The sequence below is a fragment of the Schistocerca serialis genome, chromosome 2 (genome assembly GCF_023864345.2).
Source record: "Schistocerca serialis cubense isolate TAMUIC-IGC-003099 chromosome 2, iqSchSeri2.2, whole genome shotgun sequence".
Taxonomy (NCBI): Eukaryota; Metazoa; Arthropoda; class Insecta; order Orthoptera; family Acrididae; genus Schistocerca; species Schistocerca serialis.
Window position 1 is genome coordinate 1,143,372,882 of NC_064639.1, and position 23,935 is coordinate 1,143,396,816.

A 23,935-nucleotide genomic window follows, 5' to 3' on the forward strand; every position below is an offset into this window, starting at 1 on the left:
GCTTTACAATTGTACTACATCTTCTCAGTATAAACTACAACATGCTGACCATTTACATGATTATTCAAGTTCTTGTTATTTATTTAGGTATTTAATGTACCGTAAAACTGTTATTTCCATGTTTAGGTGTGCGCTCAATTATCTAGAGGAGGAATGGAGGTATTCACACTGGTACTTTTACAATGATGAGCCAAAACATTGATTATAGCCCACGCGAGATTGAGTATTAACTGATGGGTGTTGCAGGCACATTCCACAATAAGGAAAGTACATAAGCAGACTATTGAAGTATTCATTGGAGCAGGGACAAATAGGGAATTGTTATAGTTACCGTATTGCTCACAAAAGGGGAAATCCACTGAAATTTGTGAAAAACAGATTGCTACTCATCATAAAAATGACACATTGAATTGCAGTCAGGCACAACAAAAAGACAATTACACATTGAGTTTTTTGGCCAAACCCTTCTTCAGAAAGGAACCCCCCCCCCCCCCCCCCCCTCACTCTCTCTCTCTCTCTCTCTCTCTCTCTCTCTCTCTCTCTCTCTCTCTCTCTCTCTCTTTCTCTCTCACACACACACACACACACACACACACACACACACACAGAGAGAGAGAGAGAGAGAGAGAGAGAGAGAGAGAGAGAGAGAGCGAGGACACCAGCACACCTCGTGCGCACATGACAGCTATCTACCGCCAGAATCACAAACAGTGGATAAAGGGAAGATTGTTATGGTCCAGTGCATTTAAATATGCTGAAAGTATAATTGAAGGCCTTTCTAAAGAAAACTGTGATCTCTGTTGCTATAAAGAATGAAAAACACCATCTGGATTGCTTGTGTGTGTGTGTGTGTGTGTGTGTGTGTGTGTTTAATTAACAGTGATAAATTTTAATGTGACTAGAGGATCGTCTGAAAATGATCTATTAGTCATATCAAAACCAGTCATCATTAATAAGAAATGATTAAGAACTTACTTGAAAATGTCCAGTGTGCAACCATTCTGAGAATGTGTGTATCATCACTGAGAGCAGCAGTTGTTGAATGCAGTAAATTTCATCCCAGTTCCTTTGTAATTATTAAAACTGCTGTATTTGAAATGCAAGTTACACCAGGGATCTATTGACTTCTCCTTCTTACCTAGGTATACGTCATAAAATTTTCATGAAATGATGAAAATGCAAGAAATTGCAGTAGACCTTTGTCAAAAGTAGCAGAAATGAGGGAAAGATGCTAAGTTCAGCGAAGATGGTAAAAACTGAATTCATTAGTGCAGACAAAAAAGTTCAAAGGTGTCCCTCGATCTTGTTCATGGTTCTGGTGTTAAAGGCAATATGCAGACAATTAAGTCAATATTAAGTTAATACACAAATGCTACAACAAATATTATTTTCTTCCTCTGTGAAATTTTGCGAACTCTATGACCTTGTATATCAGTAGTATGAGTACAATGGAAAAAGGCTGTTTTCGATCCAAGGATTGATTTGAACACCACTGTGCTTTACTAGGCTTAGTTCTGTTCAAAGCAGTGTGCTGTTCACTTCCTCTGCCCTTTGAACCGACCCAGTTAATTCTAGGGGACCTGCAGTTACATGTGGCCTTGTGTGCCGAAGTCATTGTTGGAAAGAAGTGAGGTTGTAATCTTGACACACTTATTGAAGTGGATGATGGAACTACAGCTGTATATAGTTGGTGATTATAATTATAATAAATAAATCAATAAATATTTATTAGATGATTGATTTTGGGACTGCTGTTCCCATCTTCTGATGCACCTGTGCACATTTCAAAGTTTTCCAAAAATTGCATTACATCAGTGTGTATACAACACACAGCATCTTTTCTCATAAAGTATATGCAGGGTGTATACGACCAGGGACAACCGAGAAAAACCCGGGAATTTTTCGGAATTCCGGGAATTTTTCGGAATTCCGGGAATTTTTCATTGTTTTAGCTTTGAGTTAAATTTTTGTAATTTTGACTGCAGAACTGATTCTCTAGCAAAGAATGTTATTGTATCCTGCTACTGGAGAATGATACTGCAGCAATAAAATATAGGGAAAAAATAAAACTAGTGGCAAAGGAAATGTGCAATTTACAACAACAAACAACCGTGCACGCACAAGCGTCTGCAAATAGCAAAAATATGTCAAAGGACGTAGGGCAAAGACTTTAATTCTTCGTAATAATAAGCTGCTTGCCATGAGCATGACGTCACAACTGTTCACATTAGGTTCGTTTGACCAATTGCCAGCGATCTGTTGCGCATGCGCATTTGACTCGCGTATAAGCAGTACCTTCTCCCGCTACTTGAAGTTTGGCCGTTAGCTGTATCGGTAGTAGCAGCAAGCAGCCAGATGCAAACGAGAAATTTTTTTCTCGCGCGCGCTAGCTGCCAGACTCACGCTTGCACAGAGTTGTCTGAGTTGTAGTGGGGAGGGGGTTAACCTCCACATGACCCGTGTTTACGTAAAGTGAATTCGCTGCTTCTCTTCGTGCATGCTCCCACGTCAAATGAAAACAAAACGGATTTCTGTGGCTGGGAGCTATCAAGTGAATTAAAATACATTCACATAATTACGGAGGGCAAAAATATATTATTAATTTCAGTTTTCTGATTTTATTTTATTTCCAAGTTAGTAGCGGTCAAGCATTAATCGCCTTGCAGAACAGTGAAGTTATTTTTGCAAGTTTGCTAAAGAAATTTGGCTTTATTAATCTTTCCACCGAGGCGATCATTTTACAGTATTGGCTACTTCCAACTGTTCGCTGAATTTCAAGTGCACGTTATCATCTTCTGCCGTATATGGCATTATGCCAGAATAAAGAACCAAAAATGAGATCGTAGAGTACTGGTACTCCAAGAACATTTACATCCCTAAAACCACACTGAAAAGCTTAATATCAGATGGGACCTACTTAATTGTGAATCTGGAAAAAGCCGATTTGCACATCAAGCCGAATTATGCATTTTAGTATGGTTTACGAAATTCCGATGCTCTTGGAGTATCCTCTGATGCACTGTTTCTTTTATGGTGTAATGTAAGCTCTCTTAGTGCTTTATACACACGAACATACGGGCTTCCTACATCACTGCAGTTGCACACGCACAATTATGCCTGTTTTCTGGTGCTCCCCAGCAACTGGTAAATCGAACCTATTTCTAACAGTCTCCGAATAGTATTGCGAATGGTGGTTGGAAAAGCGTTACTTTCAAAGTAAATTTCTTTTTACGAAAGATGAATTATGTTACGTGTGAGAAAGTGGTATGGATATCTAAATCACAGAGCGTTCGAAACAGAACAGTTTGAGGACCAGCCACTTAGAAGAATTTCGAGCCGAGACATTTATGTCATAATTTTAAATTTACTGGCACATTTGTGTGATGTGTCTTAAAGTATAACATACGCAAAAAAATATCAACATTACATGTGAAAGCTTAGCTTCTGTTGTAGCGTGTTGATCTTAGAGACTAACATTATATGTGAAAGCTTAGCTTTTCTAGTAGATATACGGTGCGGCATACATTGATCTAAACCGTTAACTTTTCCTCTTGCGTGTTCGCGCTATGTGACCAGTGATCTTGCTATTGGCTGACTATAACACGTGTCCTATGTTCTGAATAGCCGCTGTCATCGGCTGACGAGATCTCGTGGCTTGAGATATGACCCGCTTACAAAAGGACATCACAACCTCGGTTTCAACGCTCCGAAAACTATCGCGCTGTGTTTGGTGCAATTCGAATTTATACTTTTGTAATACGAAAATATGCAGCTTATATGTTGCTGCAAATCAAAGGTCTTTCCAAAATTTCTCTCCTTTTTTATTTTTTTTCATTAAAGGTCTCTCCGAAACCTTCTTTGCCCCGTCTTTTCTTTTTTTTTCCGGGAAGTTCTATGCGATTGTATAAAACGTTAACCATTCAAAGGATTCATAAGTTTTACAGTTCCGAGGGAAAATCTACGGAAAACCTTTGTCACTTAGCACATAAAAAGTGTATTTTCGCCCGGAAAAAATCATATTTTTTAAACGGGGTTTCCGGGAGAAATCCGGGAATTTTTTTTCCTTGTCCCCGTATACACCTTGATACGTTAAAAGTTCTCAGAAGTTGTTAAGTGAGTATTCCTCAGTGTTTTTTCAGTTTAATATTCACTCCTGTTCAGTATAGAGGTTGGTTGTCACCGCCATAAATGTTTGTTGTTTGTACAGAGTGGCTAAACACTTCCACTATAATTGGCTATAATTAAACTGTAAATTGGTTACAAATAATATTCGAGGTGCTTCCCAAAAGTACCTGGAATAAACCAATAAATAAAATTATACTTTATTGTTGTTGTGGTCTTCAGTCCTGAGACTGGTTTGATGCAGCTCTCCATGCTACTCTATCCTGTGCAAGCTTTTTCATCTCCCAGTACCTACTGCAACCTACATCCTTCTGAATCTGCTTAGTGTATTCATCTCTTGGTCTCCCTCTACGATTTTTACCCTCCACGCTGACCTCCAATACTAACTTGGTGATCCCTTGATGCCTCAGAACATGTCCTACCAACCGATCCCTTCTTCTGGTCAAGTTGTGCCACAAACTTCTCTTCTCCCCAATCCTATTCAATACTTCCTCATTAGTTATGTGATCTACCCATCTGATCTTCAGCATTCTCCTGTAGCACCACATTTCGAAAGCTTCTAATCTCTTCTTGTCCAAACTAGTTATCGTCGATGTTTCACTTCCATACATGGCTACACTCCATACAAATACTTTCAGAAATGACTTCCTGACACTTAAATCTATACTCGATGTTAACAAATTTCTCTTCTTCAGAAACGCTTTCCTTGCCATTGCCAGTCTACATTTTATACCCTCTCTACTTCGACCATCATCAGTTATTTTGCTCCCCAAATAGCAAAACTCCTTTACTAATTTAAGTGTCTCATTTCCTAATCTAATTCCCTCAGCATCACCCGACTTAATTAGACTACATTCCATTATCCTTGTTTTGCTTTTTTTGATGTTCATCTTATATCCTCCTTTCAAGACACTGTCCATTCCATTCAACTGCTCTTCCAAGTCCTTTGCTGTTGGATCTTAATTATTACCACCACCTTCAAAGTATTCCCCTCGGAGATTGTATACACCGCTTCCAGCAGTTTTCCCAGGAACAACAAAGTTAGGAAACTACTGCGAAAGCAAAGAGAGCTCCACTCCAAGTTTAAACGCAGCCAAAACCTCTCAGACAAACAGAAGCTAAACGATGTCAAAGTTAGCGTAAGGAGGGCTATGCGTGAAGCGTTCAGTGAATTCGAAAGTAAAATTCTATGTACCGACTTGACAGAAAATCCTAGGAAGTTCTGGTCTTACGTTAAATCAGTAAGTGGCTCGAAACAGCATACAGACACTACGGGATGATGATGGCATTGAAACAGAGGATGACACGCGTAAAGCTGAAATACTAAACACCTTTTTCCAAAGCTGTTTCACAGAGGAAGACCGCACTGCAGTTCCTTCTCTAAATCCTCGCACAAACGAAAAAATGGCTGACATCGAAATAAGTGTCGAAAGAATAGAAAAGCAACTGGAATCACTCAATAGAGGAAAGTCCACTGGACCTGACGGGATACCAATTCGATTCTACACAGAGTACGCGAAAGAACTTGCCCCTCTTCTAACAGCCGTGTACCGCAAGTCTCTAGAGGAACGGAGGGTTCCAAATGATTGGAAAAGAGCACAGATAGTCCCAGTCTTCAAGAAGGGTCGTCGAGCAGATGCGCAAAACTATAGACCTATATCTCTGATGTCGATCTGTTGTAGAATTTTAGAACATGTTTTTTGCTCGAGTATCATGTCGTTTTTGGAAACCCAGAATCTACTATGTAGGAATCAACATGGATTCCGGAAACAGCGATCGTGTGAGACCCAACTCGCTTTATTTGTTCATGAGACCCAGAAAATATTAGATACAGGCTCCCAGGTAGATGCTATTTTTCTTGACTTCCGGAAGGTGTTCGATACAGTTCCGCACTGTCGCCTGATAAACAAAGTAAGAGCCTACGGAATATCAGACCAGCTGTGTGGCTGGATTGAAGAGTTTTTAGCAAACAGAACACAGCATGTTGTTATCAATGGAGAGACGTCTACAGACGTTAAAGTAACCTCTGGCGTGCCACAGGGGAGTGTTATGGGACCATTGCTTTTCACAATATGTATAAATGACCTAGTAGATAGTGTCGGAAGTTCCATGCGGCTTTTCGCGGATGATGCTGTAGTATACAGAGAAGTTGCAGCATTAGAAAATTGTAGCGAAATGCAGGAAGATCTGCAGCGGATAAGCACTTGGTGCAGGGAGTGGCAACTGACCCTTAACATAGACAAATGTAATGTATTGCGAATACATAGAAAGAAGGATCCTTTATTGTATGATTATATGATAGCGGAACAAACACTGGTAGCAGTTACTTCTGTAAAATATCTGGGAGTATGCGTGCGGAACGATTTGAAGTGGAATGATCATATAAAATTAATTGTTGGTAAGGCGGGTACCAGGTTGAGATTCATTGGGAGAGTGCTTAGAAAATGTAGTCCATCAACAAAGGAGGTGGCTTACAAAACACTCGTTCGACCTATACTTTAGTATTGCTCATCAGTATGGGATCCGTACCAGATCGGTTTGACGGAGGAGATAGAGAAGATCCAAAGAAGAGCGGCGCGTTTCGTCACAGGGTTATTTGGTAACCGTGATAGCGTTACGGAGATGTTTAATAAACTCAAGTGGCAGACTCTGCAAGAGAGGCGCTCTGCATCGTGGTGCAGCTTGCTCGCCAGGTTTCGAGAGGGTGCGTTTCTGGATGAGGTATCGAATATATTGCTTCCCCCTACTTATACCTCCCGAGGAGATCACGAATGTAAAATTAGAGAGATTAGAGCTTGCACGGAGGCTTTCAGACAGTCGTTCTTCCCGCGAAGCATACGCGACTGGAACAGGAAAGGGAGGTAATGACAGTGGCACGTAAAGTGCCCTCCGCCACACACCGTTGGGTGGCTTGCTGAGTATAAATGTAGATGTAGAACTGAAAGCTCCTTTGATTGCTTTTTTCAAGAGCATTTTTGGTACCACTTGCAATTCTGCTTGAATCTCCTCAACTCTGTGAACTCTTTGGCTTTTTGATGTGAGTTTCAATCTGGGGATTAAAAAAAAAAAAGTCAGTTGGTGCCAGGTTGAGTGGAAACCACAGATGAGGAATAATTGTCATTTTGTTTTTCACCAGAAACTCCAGGGTGATCAATGCAGTGTGTGACCTCACATTGCTGCAATGGAGGAACCAATCGCCCATGTGCCACTTTCGTTAGACAAAATCCTCTGACATGTCACATAGGACAACCCCACATCATCACATATGCCCTGCATGATCTGTCTACAATCTTCCAGCACAGTATTCCTAACAACAGTGGCATTTTCAGTAGTAATGCCAGTTGGCGGCCATCCTCAATAGAGATCATTGTGAAATAGTGTTCTGTCATCTTGAAAAATGTTTAAAAGTCCCGTAAGTTTGACTGCAACCTAAGGCGTTTTCCCCATATACTTGCTTCAACGTTTCATGTATTTTTGTAGCAGTTCTTACAAGTTTGAAACAAAAAGTTTACGCACACACACTGTTTCTAGACATCCTCCATCGTCAGTTTCGCAAGACACGCAACACATGAGACTGGGAAAATGCATGAAAAAAACTAAATGCTACCATCTAGCACAAAGTCACTTGAGCCACTAACTCTCAAAGGATGGGGAAATACAAACATGACAGATTCCAGTCGTATTAGCTAGACTGCATCAGCTATACACAAATTCTGGAAACTTTTGTGTCACACCTAGTGTAATGAGTTTAACATTCCAAAGACAGAAAATATTATTGGCTTAATATTTGATCTGACCTATGAGTAATTCTAATGCTATGTATATTTTGACTTAAGCATAAGAACTTTAACATGACCATAAGTCTGGCAGTTACGGCAACTTTAATATACTTTATGAGAAATGCTGTTATGTTGTATATGCATTGAAGTAACGACAAAGTATTTGTTATGTATACAGGTGCACCTGAAGATGGGAATGGTATTTCCAGAATTAATCAATTAATAAAAAGTTATAAAATCATCCTTGCAGCCAGAGGCTTCTATATGTGTAATTGTTATTGTTGTTGTTACTATTGTGGTCCACAGTCTGAAGACTAGTTTGATGAAAGTTTCCACACTAGTCTATCCTATTAAAGTCTCTTCCTCTCTGTACAACTACTGAAACCTACATTGACATTGCATATTGTTTTCATCCCTTGGTCTCCATCTACAAATTTTATCCCTCACGCTTCCTACCATTACCAAGTTGATGACACCTTCTTTCCCCCAGACGTGTTCTATTAGCCAGTCCTTTCATTTATCCAAGTTATATGATGAATTTCTTTTCTCCCAAATTTAGTACATCCTCCATAGTTACTTACTCTACCCATTTAATCTTCAGCATTTTTCTGTTCTAGCAATACAAACTGATTTGACTACATTTCATTACCATTGTTTTACTTTTGTCCTTGTGATAATCTCCTTTGAGGACACTGTCCACTCTACTCAGCTGCTCTTTCAAGTTCTTTGCTGTCCCTGTCAGAATAATGAGGACATCAGCAAACTACAGAGTATAATGTTTTTCTTGGGTACTCCCTCACCAACTTCACAGCTTGCTCAGTGTTAAGAGTGAAGAACATGAGAGAGAGGCTACAATCCTGTCTGACTCCCATCTCAACCACTGCTACCTTTTCATGCCGTTTTACATAGTTCGGCTGTTTCTTTATCATGATAGCATGATAACGTCTGATTGGGAGCTAAGACTTCCTGTTGTTTAATCTTGCTCACCTCATTATTTCAGCACACTCACCAACCTCATCTGATCAAACATCTTTTCTCAAAGTGCTGCAGTTACTGCTGGAAGCTAAGTGTACAGATTCAACATCCAACTCACAGAATAGATGTGAGAGTGTTCATTGTCTCATAAATTGTACTCTTGTTTACAATAACTGTGCTTTAATAAGTTATTACATTATGCAGTACACTGGGAGAACATTGATAAGGATAAAGTCCAAAATCATTCTGTCTTAATTAACAGATATCAATTGAATGTATCTCTATAACAGTATTCTCTTGTCCCCGAGATGCCATTGGCATTGTCACAGCCACTCTTCCTCGGTGGCATGCACCATATTGTGAAGGCAAGAACTGATAACAAGGAATAAACCTCCTGACCAACAGATACCATGAATATGGTACAACGTTTATCGCTGTCCCGGCTTGGCAGATCTTCTGCATGCATCCATTTTATGATTCATGTGCATAAATAAAATATACACTCAAACAGTAGACTACCTAATACTTTATGAAAATAAACATTTTATAGTGGCTACCATTATTCATTGGTTCAAAAAATGCTTGTGCAGTACGTCATTTCATCAAAATGATAAGTTACACTACAGCTTGTTCCCCTTAGGTGAATGATGCTGTCACTTCTGTGAAACTCTAGCCGAGCAACAAATGTTTGAAGTTCAAACTATACTACAAATATTAATATTATTTGTCTCTTTAATGTACCAGTACAGTTCTCATTTTCAAAGAATACATTTATTCATGCTTATTAACTGTGAAATCTCCAGAATAGAATGTATACCATCAGTCATAGCTGTATGTTTCACTTTAATTAAGTTTCTTAATGTTTCTATCAGGTAATCAGTGTTGCTATGGACATGGGATCTCAGTTAGCAAATACTTATTATATGTAAGGAGCAGTGACTTTTACTCATGCACGACTCATTAGTTGGACCTATAGTCCATTATCCATTTAATTGAATCGTCCATATTTCATCCAGTCGGGTATGTGTATTCCAGAATTAAGGCTTTTCTAGTCATTTTCATATAATTTTGAGGAATCACTGGCTATGTGCTACTCCTGAGGCTAGCCTGTGAATATAGATTTAATAAATGGATATAAGAAGGGTTCCACGATAGAGACTAATGAGTATGGTAAAGAGGGAAGAAGCCAAGGTACTCTTGGAGGAGAAGACAGAATGGAAAAGAAAGACTAAGGGTGTTAGAACCTGAGATAGAAAGAAGACTGACCCCAAAGACTGATAACCCTCTTGGCCCCCACCCCAGGATTCCCTTCTTGACAGATTCTTTGGCAAGGAGCTGGAGGATGAAGTTGTTTGGCATATCATACAAAGTGGACTTTCCTGATTTCACCCGTACAGACCCCAAAAAGTAGTCCTAACACCTTACAATTGACACCAAGTGGAGAGGGTAGCAACATGGCACGGTAATCACAATTGCTTGGTAATCACATTTGCTTGTGTAAATTCCGCATTCAAATGAAATCCGTTCTATGGACTACATTATTCAAACCACCCATTAAAATTGCTTATAAATCCAGCCAATAAAAATTAAAGAGAAAATAAAGGTTCCTTTAGAAGGATTATATGGCTCTCTACAAAAACCCCAGAGCTGTACAGTTATTTATGTATCATCCTCCTCTTTTTTGTTGTTGTTGTTGTGTCATGCTTTTTCCTATAGGTCCCCACCTATTCGTTTCACCGCACTGTACATACAGGCACATGCAGATTAGGGTACAGTATCCTGTTAATAGCATTTAATACACCACCACCACCTCCTCCTCCTCCTCCTCCTCCTCCTTATATACATACATATCAAGGTAGCCTAATCCTACCCTAACTGGTTGCTGATCTTCATTAGTACTGACGATAGATAACTCCTGCAAATCTACAGACTCAAAATTCACCAGTTCTCTTTAAAATTTCAAATTTCTGTTTATTATGTATTCTACCATGGTTGCCACATACATTGCTTATAACTGGAGTCTGGTTTCTGCACAAGTTTTAAATAAACTTTCACTACATCTATTTAATCCTTGCTATCATCAGAATTTCAAAGAGGGTATTCCAGTCAACATTTTTAAGGAATTTTACAAAAGTAATTTTGACATTCCTTAATCTGTCTTCTAAGAGAAGTCATAGGATCAATAGTGCATCACATGGTCCTATATTTCTCCAGAAGCAATACCGAATTTTGCCAGAGTTGACTTCTACCAATTTTTCTGTTCTTCAGTAACCAATTCATGTCAGTATATTGGAGCCATTGCTTAATAAACTAATAGTTTGGTAATGTTCATGCCTGCCAGCACTTGTCTTTCTTGGAAATGGACCAATTACATTATCCTTGAAGTTAGCTGGTTTTCTGCTTGTCTCAAATGTCTTGCTCACCAGGTTGAAGAGTTTTGTCATGGTTTATTCCTCCAAGAATCTCAATAATTTTCAGAGGTTGTCATCTGTTCCAGGTGTTTTGGCATAGGTCTTTCGGAGTTTTGTTGAATTCTTAGTGCAGTATTGTATCTTTCAGCTCATCTTCATCTCTGTCCTCTTCCCTTTCTTTAATATTGTCTTCAAGTTTGTTTCTCTTCTATATATTGCTTCCACCTTTCAGCTTCCCTTTCTTTGCTTGGTAATGGCTTGCCATCTGAGCTCTTAACATTCATACAGTTGCTTAGCTATTTTCTCCAAAGAGGTCTTTAATTTCCCTATAGGTGTAATCTAGCTGTTCCCTCTTAGCCACTTAGCACTTTCTGTCAATCTCAATTTTAGACATCTATATCCCTTTTGTCTGCTTCATTTGCTGTACTTTTATATTTTCTTCTTTTGTTTGTTACATTCAGTATGTCATGTGTTATCCAAGGATTTCTGCTTTATTATTTTACCCATCTGGTCCTATTTAATATTTCAAGGCTATCCATTCATTTTCTATTGTGTTTCTCACCTGGGTTTTTGTCAGTCATTGCCTAATACTCCGTTTGAAAATTTCAGCAACCTCTGGTTTTTTTTTTTTTTTTTAACAGATCTCATCTCTATTATTTCCTGTCTTTTTTGCAACTTCTTCAGTTAAAGCTGCAGTTCACAACCAATAAAATATGGCCAGAGTCAACATTTGTCCCTGGAAATATCTTACAGTTTATAATCTGGTTTTGAAATTCCTGCTTTGTCATTATATAATAACATGAAACAGTCTAGTATCTCCTGGCTTCTTCCCCATATGCAACCTTCTTCTTTGATTTTCAAATAAAATATTAGTGATGATTAAATTATGCTCTGTGTAAAATTCTGCTATTCAGCTTCCTCTTTCGTTCCAGCAAATTCTCGTTCCACCATAATTAAATTTTCATCCCCATAACCATTTGAGTAATTCATTGTATATTTTTTCAGTTTCATCATAATCTGTGGAGCTTGTTGGCATATAAACTTGTACTAGTGTGGTGATTGTTGGCATCGTATCTATTTTGGCCATGATAAATATCTTCACTACGCTGTTCACAGAAGCTTATCGATATTCCTTTTTTCTTATACATTATTAGACCTACTCTTTGTGATTTTGTATTTGTATCACTGTACTCATATGACTAGAAAGCCTCTTCTTCCTGCCATTGCACTTCCACTAATTCGCACTATATCGATCTTCAAGGTTTCTATTTTCCTTTTTAAGTTGTTTGGTCTATCTGCCTTAATAATGGAATTAACATTGCATCCTTCGACCTGTAGAATGCAAGTTTTGTTTTTCCTGATAACAACATCCATCTGAGTAGTTGCCATCCAGTGATCCGAATGTTGGGCTGTTTTACCTCCAAAATATGTTACCCATATTTGACCATGCGGTAGACACACATGCTATATTTTTCCCCTTTCATTCAACTATTTTCGGTAGCAGCATAACAAGGCTATGTTGGCTAATGTTACAAAGCCAGATCAGTCAATCATTCATACTGCTGCACCTGCTGGATGGGCTGCTGCCCCTTTTCAGGAAACATAAGTTAGTCTGAGCCTGGAGGTCATATACTGCCACTATACTGTCATCCCGTGCAGTGAGATCAGAGATTGTTGCAGAATTCTAGAAAGCTGTTGAGAGACCAGGGGGATGCAACAGGGTAAGCTTGGTGTGGGTCCCTGGTCATTGAGGAATCAGTGCCAGTGAAAAAAACTGATAGATTGGCTGGGAAAGATGCAATGACTCCATTTGTGGATCAGAACATACCCAAACTTTCACTAAGGCAGTGATTATATCAAAACTACAAAACTGGATCAGAAGGCTGCATGTAGACTATTGGACCATGATCCAGAAAATAAAAACATGGAAAGCTAATGACGCAAAAGCCATGTTTAATAGAAGTTCTGCAATCCTGGACTTGAATAGGATTCAGACTAAACTCATGGTAGGACTAATGACAAGGTGTTGGAACAGAAAGGAAGACTTACCCACAGTGGGTGTAGAGAAAGAAGCTCCTGTGTGTAGGCTGTGTGGTTAGGTTGAGGAAACCAAATATCCAGTCTTCCAGTGAAAACTGTTGGGGATCAAAAGACACAGAATATTCAGGTAATCAAGTCCTGAAGAGATTGTGTCTACTGAATAACTAATAAAGGGTCTCCTACTGCTCTTTGAGTAGAGCCACAGTGTGTGAAACTGCACAATAAACCCTATTCCATTGCGGGAATTAATGGGTTAGGACCACTGTTGTTTTTATCTCCCTGTTCAAATCAAATACTATCCAAGTTTTCTTCATTATAATTCTTTTCTGCTCTGGACTTATTCTTCTCGACCAAATGCTCGTCATATTTTGCTTTCAGCTGCTCCTTTTTTTGAAAAACAGAGTTAGAGGTAACACATGTTGCATAAAGATCCTTTTTAGGCACACAAATGGTAATTTTACTCTTGTGTGAAAACATGGTGAAACACAGCATAGCTTGCGTGTGGTTTCTATTTTGCTTTGCAGATAGCAACGTGATCGTGGTGAATATCAGCACATGACCCACTTTCATCTATGAAACGCCTTGAAGTATTAACCTGGGTGTAATGACTTTTAATTTTAGAAATAGCTTCAGTATGCTGCCATATATCTGCATGTAAACCTGGATCCAACATTCTCTGTTTGCCATGTTCTTTGATCTGTCTCAAGTAGAGTCTTTGCAACTTTATTACATTTCTCCAAAACTGTTCTGTTTCACCAACTGAGTAGAATGTGTGCATGAGGGAGACCTCTTTTCGAAATTCAGTAACACAAACATAACCAATTATCACACCTAGTAATATGTTGAACTCTTTCATGTAGTTTCAATTGAGAGGTAATTTCAGTCCATTTGGGTTTGCAAGTTTTTATGAGAAGGAGATCATACTTTCCTTAGTGGCTAACAATGGCCATTGTACCTTGATAATTTTGAAACATGTTGTGAGGGCTGCCCATATAAGTTTGAGGAAAAATAACGGGAGTCCCCCCCCCCCCCCAACTGTTTCTCTTTGTTCACCATCAGTGTTAAGCAAATCCGCCACACCTATATAACTATCAGCTCTTGAATTCTTTTTGATGAGATCAAATGAATGCTGACCTGGAACCTTGTACTTTGACATAACTATTGACAATATATTGTTCAAATAACTTACTTGAAGCATGACGTATTGTGAAATTATCACTTTAACAGCTAAACAATAACAGTAGTACTCGTGCAACATTGTGAGTGTTCTCAATGCATCAACTTGATCATGTGGCTTACCTACAGCCCATCCAGAATCATCACGTAGAAAAAGCTGTGGATCAGAATGTGGGTTCAAGTAAGATATTGTCGTAAGTGCACCAGTTCTTTTAGAATAGATGACAAAATTAGAATCACCTGGTGGTGTTCTGTCATCAGTGATAAAAACAGCAGCCACCTCTCCGACTTTAGGTGCTTTGGATCCACGAGGACAAAATGCATTGCTAGTAATGAATTCTATTTGAAAATCGGTACAGCAGAACTCCAGTTATCAACATGACATGAGACCTGATCTAATCCAATACTCAAGTATCCAGATAACTGCATAAATCATGAAAACAGGTCCTTTTTTTTTTTTTTTTTTTTTTTAATGCAGCTAAATTTGAGTATACGTACTACTGTAACATGAATTTAATGACTACAAAATAATGGTGTTCAAATTTTGTACAGCATTGTATTTACAAACAGTGTCAGTTCCTAAACACATCAGCCAGTCAGTTGTTTTAGTGTCTTCTGTCATTTTCATGTGGCCAAGTCTCATATGACTGCGAGCAGCTGTATACACTCAGGCTGCTGCTCCATCCACGTTAGTGCCACATCTGGTTCTGTGACTGTATCATCTGCCTGGCCATCGGTTTCTTTGCACACACTTTGAATGATTTCATTTTCACTGAGAATTCGGAATCCTGGGTCTGAAAAATCACAAGCAAGCCAGTTGCCTATATCCTCTGCACTGCAATCAGAATGTCCTGGAATTTTCAAAAGGATCTTTCTTATGTCCACAAGTGATATTTTGTCCTCTGCCGTTTCTCTACCATCCTCTTCCTTTTCACACCTCTTCTTTTTATCTGCACCTTTCTGTACCTCATCTTTGATTATAATGCCTTTCAATTTATTCCAACCTCTTTTTAATGTGACTGTCTTCATCATATTCAATGTTTCTGCCACCATGTAAGCGCAGTCTTTTAAATTCAATTTTTGGTGATGAGTCACAGTGCCTTCTTCATTTCCATCTTATATCATAAGCTTCCTCAACAGTTGCCTTTTGTTATATCACTTCATAGTTTCTATAATTGATTAGTCCATTGGCTGCAGCAAATTTGTTACATTTGGTGGCAGCAAAAATGTTTTGAAACATCTATTTTCTCTCAAGAGAATTTTTTTGTCCAGAATTAACATCACCTTACTGCCTTTTTATTTCAGGTATGAAACTTGACTTTTACAATTTGCAAAGTAAAATAGTATTCATCCAGGCCTTTGGTAGATCGTTGTAAAAGATGGGAGGTTTTTAACATTTTTGAAAGCCCAGTGGTTTGTCAATTTACTTATCAACAAAAGGGGTATTCTGTGGTTTCCGTACAGTATGCAGAATTCAGCATGCTAACATGGTCTTTACTGTCTTTATAGCCAGGAGTACTAGTTCCCCTTTAAGAAACTAAAAGCATTCCGAATAAGGCCTGTCTCGTCAACACTGTGTAAAAATACAGGGTCATAATATTCTGCTTCATTTCTGAATTTCTCAATAAAATTTTCTGCTGCTTTTGGGTCTGCTGATAGTTTTTCACCACTTAAATCCAACTTGCGAATACTGTACCTTGCCTTGAAATTCTGTAGCTAGCCATTGCTTGCTTTAAATGAAGATAAATCATTGTTTGTTTCAGCTAAAGTTTTGCTTTCCCACAAACAATTGACCATGAAAAAGGGTTTTCCAATTTTCACTGCTGCAAGAACCATTGGAATACGGCCTTTTCTAGCTCCTTGTTTTCTGCTGTTATCATTGCTTTTCTCAGTTAACTTCTTTCTTCATTCTAAAGGACAGGCAGAATGTCTAAAATTGAAGACTTTCTTGGAAAAAAAAAAGAAAGAAAGAAAGAAAATAAGTAAGTCTGAAATTGTTAATGCTTCCACACTAACATCTCAGTTAACTGCCTAACTGCTTCCCACTCACACCTTCATGTGACTGTTCAAGGACTTTAATTTTGTCTGTCAATGATAATAAAATGCATTTTCTTCTAGAAGACAAATGTCACAAAGTAAATTAAAACACGTGCACGAAACAAAAGGCATGGAAGATGGAACATACAGCGACAAATCAGTGTTTATGTTAAGGTCATCACACAGACTGATATAGTTCGCACTAAATAATGGGCACCACAAACACAACAATGCACATATTGCATGTATAGCAATGTACTGTATTTGTCATTCGCTGAAAGATTTTGTCTTTTAATACATTCCCTGTGGATTGATTTTAGAATGATAAAGAAACATAGAGTGTACTGTATACTGTAATAACCAGATTTTTATGTGCAAAAAAAGACTAGTTGACTTCTGCATTAAATATCAGTTAGTAATAGTGAATACTCTGTTCAAGAATCTCAATAGGAGGTGGTACACTTGGAAACGGCTGGGAGATACAGGAAGATTTCAGTTAGATTACTTCATGGTCAGGCAGTGATTCTGAAATCAGATATTGGGTTATGTGGCATACCCAGGAGCAGATACAGACTCAGGCACAAGTTATTAATTATGAAGAGTAGGCTGAAGTTTAAAGTCAGGCAGAATCAATGTGCAAAGAAGTGGGATACAGAAGTGCTAAGAAATGAAAAAGATATGTTTAAAGTTGTCTGAGATATTACAGATACTACAAAAATGAATAGCTCCGTGGGTAGTACAGTTGAAGAGGAATGGAAATATCTAAAGAGGGCAATCACAGAAGTCAGATAGAAAACTGTAGGTACAATGAAGACATCTGCAAAGAAACCATGGATAACAGATGAAATACTTCAGCTGATCAATGAGAGAAGGAAGTACAAAAAATATAATGGGAAATTCATAAATACAGAAATGTTAGTCACTGGAAGGACATGTTGAGCATGTGGGGAAGTCAAACCAACCTTTGGTGGTATTAAAACAGAGGGCGGTAACATTAAGAGTACAATGGGAATGCTGCTGTTAAATACAGCAGTGAGAGTGGAAAGTGGAAAGAGTACGCTGGAGGCCTCTGTGAGGGTGAAAATTTGTCTGATGATATGATAGAAGAACAAACGGGAGTCGACAGACACGAGGAGGATGATCCAGTATGAGAATCAGAATTTAAAAAAGCTTTGGAAGACTTATGGGGACAGAAGGGTTGGATAATATTTTATAGGAATTTCTAAAATCATTGGGGGAAGTGGCAACAAAACAACTAGTCAAGTTAGTGTGTAGAATCTGTGAGTCTGGTGATACATCACCAGACTTTAGGAAGAACATCATCCACAAAATTCCAAAGAAAGCAAGAGCTGACAAGTGCAAGAATTATCACAGAATCAGCTTTAGACTCATGGATCCAAGTTACTGACAAGAATAATATGCAGAAGAATAGAAAAGAAAATTGAGGATCTGTTAAATGATGATCAGTTTGGTCTCAGGAAAGGGGAAGGCAGCAGAGGGGCAGCTCTGACAGTGCAGCTGATAATGGATGCAAGACTGGAGAAAAATCATGACACTTTCATAGGGGTTGTTGACATGGTAAAAGCATTCTATAATGTAAAATGGTCCAAGATGTTCAAAATTTCGAAAAAAATATGGGTAAGCTGTAGGGAAAGTCATGTAATATACAATAATTATAAGAACCTAGAGGGAACAAGAAGAATGGACGACTAAAAATGAATTGCGCGGATTAAAAAGGGTGTAAAACAGGGATGTAATCTTTCACCATATTTTCAATCTATATATGAAGAAGCAATGGGGAAATAAAAGAAAAGTACAAGAGTGGTATTAAAATTTAGTGGAAAGGATATCAATGATAAGATTTGCTGATGACATTGGTATGCTCAGTGAAAGTGAAGAAGAATAGCAGGATATGTTGAATGGAATGACAGTCTAATGAGTAGAGAATATGGTTTGAAAGTAAATTGAGGAAAGACGAAAGTAATGAGAAGTAGCAGAAAAGAGAACAACAACACACTTCACATTGCAATTTGGGACCATGAAGTATTCTGCTACCTAGGCAGCAAAGTAACCAATGATGGCCAGAGCAAGGAGGACATAAAAAGTAAACTAGCACTGGTGAAAAAGGCATTCCTGGCCAGGAGGGAATCTACTGTTACCAAATATAGGTCCTAACTTGAGGAAGAAATTTCTGAGAATGTATATATGGAGCACAGCATTGTATGGTAGTGAGACATGGACTGTGAGAAACCCAGAACAGAAGAGAATTCAAGTATTTGAGATGTGGTACTGCAGAAGAACATTGAGAATGTGAGGGGACTGATCATTATCAGTCTCAGTTATCAAGCTGCTTGATGTTTCTAATTTTTTAGTGGAGGGAAACGAAGAACTCATATTTGCAGACATGTAAGACGGTTCATTCTTTAGTGTACTTTCATTAAATTAGTTATGAAGAATTTTAATTGAAGAATCTCCGATGTTGTTGGGTTCATCAATCACCAATTTAAAATTTTCAAAATTGTTGCATAATACACTGCTGGTTCCAACCATGTCTCCCAGCTAGTAACTATGGTTCTAGATGGAGGTGCAAGATCTGGACAAATCAATTCTTATTGGCACTTTTCACAAACACGTTTTTGTCACTTGATTTCAATTTGTCCACTTTAGGACAGTGTGTACATGTGTGTTCGGATACTATGTGTAAACCATGCACTGTATAAGTTACATATATCACATATGGGAAGCCTTCATAAAAGCCTTTGGCTGCCTTCTTCATATATGCAGCAGCATCTGTAAGAGTAAAACATTACCAAATTTCACACAATTCGGCAATAACAAATGCAGAGATTCATTGCATAAAGGAGCCATTGTTACATGATTCAATACTGATAGTTTGTACGTGCTAATAGAAAAAAATTTCATTGTTTTCTAGCACACCTACCACAACCATTCTGACGTTCCTACTGCTAGAGTGTACCCTATTGTTTATTTTTTTTTCTTTATTTGCACATTCTGCTGCAATTTTCTTGGTGTTTCATCGTAGCAAGCAGACACGCACAGTTTTCTTAAGGTTGATTCGTCTGGTGTTCCAAAATTGGTGTATTTTGTAGGAAAATTTCTGAATGCTGGACTTTTCAGTTTATGTAAAGGAATATCACACAAAAGAAAGGGTGTTGCATAAATCTACATAATATTCAGAACTTTTTGAAACTAGGATATGTGAAGAGGGAGGTGCTTCACCTAGAAAAACTTATCTGGAAGTCAGTCAGAAGTGGTCAGTCTGTTTTTACTACCAGCTAAATGTTGCATGACTTGAGATTGTTGTTCTGCGTTTACAGATTTCACACATTTTTGGCAGAATAGAATTCTTCCATCACTTGTAAAGATATCACTAAATTCAGTAACATATTATTGCAAACGAGAGTGAACACATGGCTTGACTTTTGGCATTATATCACCAATCACTTTGCTGAAACAAGATGGGGAACAATGACTGAAGACCATTGTATACATTGCGTCAGCCGTCCGCATCATGTGTAAAGGATTCTCCTTTCGGATAGCGAGGCAGCACATGTAGTGCAGGTCACTCACTTTGCAATACGTTTACGAATGAAGTTCATTTAAATTGCATTCTCATAATATGCCAATGCATGAGATTTTTTTGTTAAATTTAAGAATTGTAACAAAGAAAAGTGTCAAGTTATATGTTTTTAGCAAAATTATTTAAAATATTCATTTTCATAAAATAATACATAAATGATTGAAGCATATTGTTTTGGGAATTTCTGTTGTAGTTACAATTTTTTATTATAATAATAGCAATAACTACCGAACCAACAACTTTAGTCATACAGTAGAAATTTCTTTTTCCTCAAAGTGATCTGGGTAATTGATGTTGCATATAGTTAGAGTTCTGTTATTTCGAGATCTGCTGTGTATTATGAGCTAAATTATCTAAACAACTGTGCATAAGGATTATGTGTGTCAAGCATTGCTTGCAGTGTAATCATTATTTCTCTGAAACAGTTCCTATTGGCTTTATTCTCGGTACAGTGTTTTAAAGCAGTACCAAAGTCAGTGATGAAGAGGCTCTTAAGTTAACCTTTACTTTGTGACAATACATGGTAGCTGAATTGTTACCAAAACCCTGCAAACAACTTTGTAGGGCAGTGTACACACATTTGGTCCATATTACCAACGCTGTGTATTTGCACTTTATTTTCTTTAGGTAAAAAATGGGCAGAACAATATATTTATGGAAGTTTACATTGTCTTCTGGCACTGATATTTTGACAGAGATGAAGTAGATAAGATGGAGACACAAAGTCATTGTCTTTCACTAACTATTGTCGTTGAACATTGAACCAGTCTTGTCTGTGATTGAGCTGAGCTGCTCTGCAATGCTGAAGTCAGAGTTGTCTCTGTTCATCAGCTTGTCTGGAATTTCTTCTTCTTTGCTCTGTGGCACATTCCAGTGGTGTGGAACATCCTGTGGTTAAAGGTCTCCTTCTTTGTCTGCATGTGGCATAGTGGAAACCTGAAATAGAGAAGAAAAAATTCAGCAGACATTTACAGCTTTCATTTTATGTAATTATTCATTTGTTAAGAAAAATTAATAACAAATAAATATTTCTAGCAGTAAATGTTAGTTTTACCATTACTGTTGATGCAGGTTAATATTGCAAATGCTGTAAGGTAATGAAGAAATAAATTATGAAAATAAATATATTTTTGGAGAAATTTAATTTCATGTTGCAGTCACTGTAAAGTAATGAGAAATTAGAAGTCAAATAAAAGAAGTTATAGAAATAAACGGTATTTACCTGTGATGAGGAACAGTTGATGTAATTCAGTTTATTTACACATTAGACAACATTTGCTTAAGGAAAGTAAACAGCTCAAATTGCTACTGCACATAATAATAAATTTAGATTTTCAATTGATGGCACCTCCAAAATTCTTTACTTTGACGTTTGTAGCCAAAATCGTGATAGACTATGCTTCCATAAGGAATCCAGACAATTACAGCAGCAGTGGTACATGTAAGTTAAACAGATTGTCAACAGAATGCACCTTCTACATTGTTTTTTATACAAATATTTTCAAAATGAAGTTTTTTTTAAACAAAAAGAATGATCGAAAATATTTGTGTATTTTTCATCATTAGTGGTGAACCAAATCCTGAAAATGATGTCTCAGTCATTAATTTTGATTAAATAATACGGGAAATGTGACATACCAACAAAGGAAACACCATTTAGGAATTGTATATATGAAGATGGGAAGTACTTTCTGCCATGCACTTCACAGTGATTTGCATACCACAGCTGTAAATGTAGACTGCCTGGCATTTGGTGAATTATTTCCTTGTGCAGTTTATGTCTTTTCTAATAGTCTATGAATGCCAGAATTTTAAATCTAGATGAACTTTATTATTATTATTGTTACATATAAGAAATGATATAGCCTAGAAAAGAAGTAAGACTCACTTTAGATTGATAAAGTGTACATACTTAATTTAATCTCTGGTATGGGAATAGTATTCGTGGTATAGCAACAGTATCATATACAATGTCATTTTGAAATTAGTTTTTTTTAAGTTAGGAATTATTTCTGTGCAAATGAATTACATTGAGAGAAGAGAAGAAGCACAAATGTTGCAAACAACTCGAATCTCCTCATGACTGCCCAGAGCAGTGCAGGGGAAAGGAGGACAGGAGAGGGAGTGGGGGTTTCACTCTGCAAGAATAAACAAAATTTGGAGAATTAATAATGTAAAAGGAAAGTTGAATGGCGTGAGCGACATGGAAATTCGGTGTGTGTGAAATACATGTGATTGATTGGGATCAGATGTGTACTGGAACACACATTCATTTGCAGAGTCCTGCCCTTTTGTTACTGTATGAATGCCCATACATGATGTAAAAGGATGGTAGCAGTTTAGTTCGTGCGATAGCAGTCCTTCCAACAGAAAGGTGCTTGGACCATACTACCAACTTGTGTATAGGTGTATTTATAATCCATTTACACATTTTCTACATAGAACTGAAACTTGGCTGTAAGTTAGGGTTTGATTTCCTTCTGCATATGTGAGACTTTGTTAAGTTCAGTTAAAAATAACACTTTTTGTTTCCCAACATTAACAGAACAAAAAATCAAAAAGTAGTGATATTTTAATGACAATATTACGTGTGTTTAAGGAAGAAACCCAAATACAAATTCAAATAAAAACATTAGGCTTTTTTTCTGTAAGCACACTAGTTAGCAGAGAGGAGGATTGCTGATATACTTTCCAAACATGTTAGAAGTCTTTGTGTGCCAAATGAAGTACTGTTGATAAACGTTCATGAGTATACGAGTTGGTGACTCTTTATCTGATAGTGTAAACAATAATGGAAATTCCTGGATGGAGCAGTACGTAAAATTCAGAAAGACGACCACTCACCTATAGCAGATTGATGCATGGGGCACAGGTGCATAATAGAAAACAGCATTCGTACTAGCTTTCCAGCCCTGGCTACTTTTTATTTATTTATTTATTGTTCCTAAAAAGGAGTTAGTGCTTGAAAGCTAGTGTGGATGCTGTTCTCCGTTATGGGTTTATGTGCTCCACCCGTTGACCCACTATGGGAAAGTGCTAGGACGTCTTTCCTTAATTTTGCATATTAACTAATAATGTTGCACTCCCTTTGACACTCATAAGAGAGGTGCTGTATAATGGCATAGACACTGTGAGATGCTGAAAATTTTGTAAGCCGTCCTGATTCACGGTCTGTCTACCATTGCTCAACACACACTTAGATTGATCAGAGGTGGGTCCAAAGCTTTCGCATTTCGTGTCCCAGTAGGATTGAAGTCGGTTGACCTAGTGCACACTTTGACCATTCTGAGAATTTCAAGATCAATAGGGTGGTGCAATGTCTTCTTGCTAAAAGTGCACATTGCTATAGACAAACAAATGGAAGCATATGATTGGACACTTATTTTCCTGTATCAGTTGCTGATGAGAAGCAATGACAGACAAATCAGAAGTCCCATTTCATTTTGTGTAACAATCCCACACTTTAGAATACTGTCAACACCCATCTGAAAGTCATCTGTTGGCTGAACGAATGCATCAACTCTTGTGGTTAATTTAAGTACTCATGCCCTACTAACAGCGCCTGTCAACATCTAAAGCAGCTTATTAATTCAGGCAATCCTTTTTCATACTTTGAATTTTCAGTAGTTCTGTTCTCACACTCATGGGTCCTGTGAGAAGGGATGAGAATAGACTGCTGTAGTTGCTTTTTTGTCCCTGTTTTGAGTAGATAAGTGACTTGCTGCACTATTGCGTGTTTATTCACAGTTGTTCAAATGGCTCTGAGCGCTATGGGACTTAACTTCTGAGGTCAT

The 23,935-nt window shown here is 37.8% G+C and overlaps 1 protein-coding gene across 4 annotated transcripts in view; it reads left to right on the forward strand.

Annotated features, from left to right (window-relative positions):
* LOC126458605 (E3 ubiquitin-protein ligase RBBP6) overlaps positions 1 to 23,935 on the forward strand; it is a 387,537-nt gene that overhangs the window by 266,174 nt on the left and 97,428 nt on the right. The gene's annotated exons all lie outside the window — the stretch shown is intronic.